The sequence below is a fragment of the Sinocyclocheilus anshuiensis genome, unplaced genomic scaffold (assembly GCF_001515605.1).
Source record: "Sinocyclocheilus anshuiensis isolate Anshui unplaced genomic scaffold, SAMN03320099.WGS_v1.1 scaffold811, whole genome shotgun sequence".
Lineage (NCBI taxonomy): Eukaryota > Metazoa > Chordata > Actinopteri > Cypriniformes > Cyprinidae > Sinocyclocheilus > Sinocyclocheilus anshuiensis.
Window position 1 is genome coordinate 427,250 of NW_015549607.1, and position 5,822 is coordinate 433,071.

At 34.6% G+C, this 5,822-nt stretch overlaps 1 long non-coding RNA gene across 1 annotated transcript; it reads left to right on the forward strand.

Annotated features, from left to right (window-relative positions):
- The first annotated feature begins 4,524 nt into the window (after positions 1–4,524).
- LOC107659063 (uncharacterized) lies at positions 4,525–5,469 on the forward strand. The gene is made up of 5 exons (XR_001630873.1): positions 4,525–4,748; positions 4,863–4,976; positions 5,039–5,120; positions 5,217–5,308; positions 5,388–5,469. It is a non-coding gene; the product is annotated as an uncharacterized LOC107659063 (long non-coding RNA).
- Positions 5,470–5,822: the final 353 nt, after the last annotated feature.

Genomic DNA, 5,822 nt, shown 5'->3' on the forward strand with positions numbered 1-5,822 from the left:
TCCCTTGTCTTCCCCTCATCAGTTCCTGTGTATTTAAAGTGTGTTCTAGTTCTTGTCCTTTGTCAGTCGTTAAACGTCATCCTGTCCTCCTGATGTGTCGAGTCCTGTGATCCCCAGCCTTTGTTTAATAAACCCTTTTGAGTTACTTTACACCGTGTCTCCTCGTGTGTGTGAACCGTGACAGCCACAGAGCAGCCGCTACTCAAAAAAAACAAATCTTGATCCAACAGTTTTAAATAATTACCGTCCCATTTCTAAATTACCGTTTTAATCAAAAGTTTTGGAGAAGGTTGTGTTTAATCAGCTTTCTTCTTTTCTACAGGAAAATAGTAATTTCGATAAATATCAGTCTGGCTTCAGACCTCAACACAGTACGGAATCTGCATTGTTAAAGGTATTAAACGACTTATTGTTGATTGTCGATTCCGGCAATTGTGCTGTTTTAATTTTGCTGGACCTCAGTGCGGCATTTGACACTCTCGATCATGGCATTCTTTTAAATCGCTTACAACAAATTTGGATTCAAGGTCGTGTTTTAAATTGGTTTGTATCCTATTTAAAGGATCGAACCTTCTCGATAGAGACTGGCAAATATTCATCATCTTGTGCACCAGTTTTGTATGGGGTTCCACAGGGCTCAATTTTGGGTCCTGTTCTATTTCCTTTATACATGTGTAGCGAATCAGCTCATGGGGAAATATGGATAATTAATCATAACTAGTTATAATTAATTATAAATATTTAGATCCGCTGTAGATATTTACTTGACCTCTCAGGGTCAACTGTCTGTCAATTCTAAGTACGTTAATTTCCTGGTTAAGGGAAATAACTTTCTTACTGTACAATTCTACAAAGAGCTTGTAGCATAAATCTGCATGATTAAGTGACTCCAGTTATGAGCAAACAATGAACAACGTCAAGTGTGATACAAGTAAGACTTTATTAACTACATAAACACTTAAACTAGTCCAACATACTACATAAACACTTAAACTAGTCCAACATACTACATAAACACTTAAACTAGTCCAACATACTACATAAACACTTAAACTAGTCCAACATACTACATAAACACTTAAACTAGTCCAACATACTACATAAACACTTAAACTAGTCCAACATACTACATAAACACTTAAACTGAGAGGTCAAGTAAATACTTACAGCGGTTCTAAATATTTATAATTAATTATAACTAGTTATGATTAATTATTCATATTTCCCCTTTGAACTGATTCGCTACATGGGTGTTTCACAGTCTCTATTGTCACGTCTTCAATTTGTTCAAAATGCTGCCGCTAGATTGTTAACTGGAACAAGGAAGAGGGATATTTCACCAGTGATGATCTCTCTCCACTGGCTCCCAGTTAAATATCGTATCCATTTTAAAACATTGTTGTTTGCTTATAACGGTTTGCATGACATAAGTAACCTGAGACGTTAGCTTATGTGATGTTCTCTCAAATTTGTTAAAAACTCAGTTGTATTGAAAATTCAACATTCAAGATGACTTTGGGAAACGAGTGAATGCAACTAGTGAAAGATAACTGCAGACATGGAGGAAATGGGTGAAAAGTTTATTAAGACTCTTTTTCTTTTCTTCTTCTTCTGTTGTTATGTTGCACATTAACAACATATTAGTGCACTGCTGCCTCTCACTGGTTTATTAATATCATTGGTTCCTTTGTGGCTACTTGAATATTTTAAGTAAGTGTCACTCAAAACAGTAAGTAAATTGTTTTATTTGCCTTGAAAGTAGCTGTAACTTAATAAAACCTAGTAAGTATAACAACTAAGTAAAGGTAACTAACTAAATCTAAGTAAGGTAAACTATTGGATTTTACAGTGTACGTCATATATTTCCGATCTCCTTCTGTTTCACTGTAATGCCTCCAGGAAACTTCGATCAACTAGTAGTCTTCAGTTGACTGTTCCAAGGACACGCTTGAAATCGAAAGGAGATTGTGCCTTTTGAGTGGCTGCTCCTCAGCTATGGAACATGTTGCCACCCTATATAAGAACTGCACCAACATACGCTGATTTTAAGTCTCTTCTTAAAACTTATTTATTTACTGTTGCATATGGTCATAAGTAAGCACAGTGGCATAACTGTAGCGTACTATCTGTCGCTGTGTTCTATGTTTACTTTTGTATTTTGTTATATGCTTAAATTTTGTACAGCACTTTGGCCAACAGCTGTTGTTTTTAAATGTGCTCTATAAATAAAATTGACTAACTGACTGACTGACTATTGTTAATGTGCTCATGGAATATCATTCTTCTCAAATGCTCTTTTGTTGGTTTTGATTGCTTCTATTGTCCTCAGTTACGTCACATTAAAGAAAAGCGTCTGCTAAATGACAACTCTTAACATTTAATTTTTTTTTCTGATTCAAGCATTGTTAATGAACAACTATTACAAATTACCATGCTGACTTACATTTGTTTTCTGCATTTTGAAAAATAAATGTTTTGAAATGTGAATGGAGGGCTGTTTTTTTTTTTTAACTAGGTAGGCCTATAGTTATTCTCAATGTTCCTCAGATCACCGATTCAATTAAGTTAACTAAGCTTAAATGGTTTAAGTAAATAGGACTTAAAATAAGTAAGGAATACTTTTAATATATTAGTACATAATACTTAAATGACACGTTATTCAATTAAGATTGCAACGAGTTTGCACAATTTAATTAAGTGAACTTAAATTACTTTTTACAGTGACATCTAACATCAATTTAAATCTGTTTTTCATACAGGTGTGTCTGTATTATTATTATAATTTTTTTAATAATAAATAGCAACGTCACATACAACCTTGTGTGATGGCCTCATATGTGCATGAAGGGGAAAAACTGATCAAGACTGCATTTAAATGTTCACTTGCAGGAAGGATAAACTTCATCCCATTTTCCAATTTGTACTATAAGTGTGTTTTGGGGTGTTCTACAAGGTCAAAATTAGCTATGAAACACTGTGTAGTTACATGCATCCTGGAACCTTAAACTATCCTGTTACATTTTCATACATGTTATACAATTTACACTACTTAATTCTTCCCTATTAGAGAGAAAAGTAACATCTTTCATGTAGAAAATTCATATTTTTTCCTAGTAAAACTTTCTAGATCTTATTGTAAATGATTCAACCATGCATGTTTTTTTTTTTTTTTTTTTAATTCAAATATAACGTCCAATGAAATAACAAGAGGTCTTTCTGGTAACTTATGCCAGACTTCTCTAATAACTTAGTCCACTTAAACCCTCACCTTTTCTTGCAGTAAGCGGCAAGCTCACATTTGGACCCCACCTTAAGTTTTATTTCTTCACAATAATCTGTTTCAGATGCACCTAACAGTACAGAAGAAAAGATGTCACTACTTCCATTATATCACAATTTTACTATCTTTGACCATACAACATGAACAAAGTAGTTTTTCAACATTCAGACTTCAACCTTACGTGACTTTTTTTCTTTAATTAAAAATGAAGCAATGTCTGTATCAAGCTACATGTTTGTAATTAATTTTATTTGAATGAATTCAATTGAATTCAATTTATTTTAATGTTATTGTAATTATACATATGTACAATGAAATTAGAATAGCTTCCCTTCAACATAATTAACATATCACATAGTACTGTACACATATAACAAAACATGATTTACAAATATAACTCTGTGCTACATACACATTAAAGAGTTTAATTGCACTAAAACTTACAATCAGCATAGGAATAAAGAGTTGTATTGCACTAAGGTTTACATTCAGAGTAAGAAAAAAGAAAGTGCATTACACTAAAACTGACATTCAGAGTGAAGAACATATATGAAGTCAGTACATATTGAAGTTCATAATGTTTATGGCTACAGAAACTGTCCTTAAATCTAGTCCTTGTATTAATGCACCGGTAGCACCTGACTGATGGCAACAAGTGAAAACCAGGGTGTGTGGAGTCTTTTAGTATATTTTTGGCCTTATTGAGGACTCAAATTATATACAGGTGCATGATTTAGAATATCATGAAAAAGTTCTTTTTTTTGGTAACTTGTTTCAAAAAGTGAAACTTTAATTTATTCTAGATTCATTACATGTAAAGTAAACCATTTAAAAAGTTTTTTTTTTTTTTTTTTTAATTTTGATGATTTAAAAAAAAAAAAAAAAAAAAAAAGATTACTATATTTAAAACCATGGTAACCACAAATTACTAATTGCAGCGCGTTTCTGTATTTGGTCGTGTTGCAAGTATTTGCACGTTTCTGTATTTTGAGTATTTGCAGTACACGTGTTGTCAAACTGATGAAGATCTTCCCTTAATTTGTTGGTGCATGTGTTTTTTTAAGTTGCAGTGTGTTGAGCTCTCTTGGCCACCATAGAAAACAATAGTTTATTAATAAAATATAATATTTCCTTGCTATTCTTCCCACTAATGATCATGAAGACATTGATTAGCATGCTCAGGTGTGTTTGATTAGGGTTAGAGCTAAACTCTGCAGGAAAGTGGATCTCGTGGGCCAGATTTGAGGATCCCTGGTCTAGGATGTGTTGCCAACATGACTTTTGTTTCAGATGACTGGATTTTTGAGAGGCCGTCCAATTGGTACTTCCTAGGGCAGCTCCTGAACATTGAAGCTTCTGTGAAGCAGTACAACCATGTTCCTCTGTGTATATTTGTGGATGGCTGTGTTGCTACTGTGGCCCCTGGTGTGAAAATCTCGCCACAATATTCTTTTATTGAGAACCATGGGTTAGTAAAGAATCTCCTTGAACTCCCATGTTGAAAACCAAGCCTAAAGATGTGTGTTGGTTGTTGTGTAGGGTGTTTTTATTTAGCCTTTTTTTTTTCCCCCTCTCCCTTCAGGTGCATGGTGCAAAGTTTACAGGCTCCACTTCCAGGTTCATGCATCGAGTTCAGAATGACAAGCTGCAGTTTCAGTTAGAGGCTTTCAGATTCCATCAAGATGATAGTGACTTGGTATGTAATTTGGACTGTAGTTCTGTGGGCAAGTTCTTTTACTGATCGTGTTTCTTCTGTAGGTTTACATCACCTGTGCTCTGAAGGCTGTCATGGCCTCAACCCCCACAAGTCCAGATAACAAGGCTTGCTTTTTCACTAATGGTTATTATTATTATTATTATTATTACTAAATTTAAGAAAAGCTGTCTAATGTCATGGTGTCCAAAGTGGGTAACCAGTTTTGTTTTCCCTCAACAGGTGGACTTCTGTAGATGACAGTGACCAGGTGTGCATGTGCTGCGACTCCACATGCAATTTGAGCAGGAAAGGACGAGCACTGTCCGATTCAGGTAACCTCTGTTTTATGTCTTTATGCTCCTTTTTAATGAGAAGGACTTTTACATTTTTCTCCTTGTCATTTGTTTTCAGGCCTGGTATCAGAAGAGAAAGTAACTATAGGCCCCATTGTGATTGTTGAGTGATGTATTGTGAATGGCATAAAGGGCCAATAAAAGGGTTTAAATAATAGCAGTTAGGGGTGTTTTTTTATTTGATTTAATTATCTAATTTTGGTCCACTAGTAAATGGGGTTTTAATGTAGTTACAAGTTTGGTTTTCAGTGTGCCAGGTGCTGCAATGCAAAACTGCATGCTGAGTTGGTGTACACAACTCACAAAGTGATTCCTTCTGGGTAATTTTTTTTTATCCCCCCCCCACTCCCAAATGAAATATCCTGTTTCCAAAATCCACAAACTCTCCTTTTAAATTCTGTACGCGAAGGCTGGATGTTTGCTCACTGAGCACTAAACAAAGGAAAAAAAGATAGGATGGAAGAAAAATAGGACTCTATGAAAAAGCTCCCAC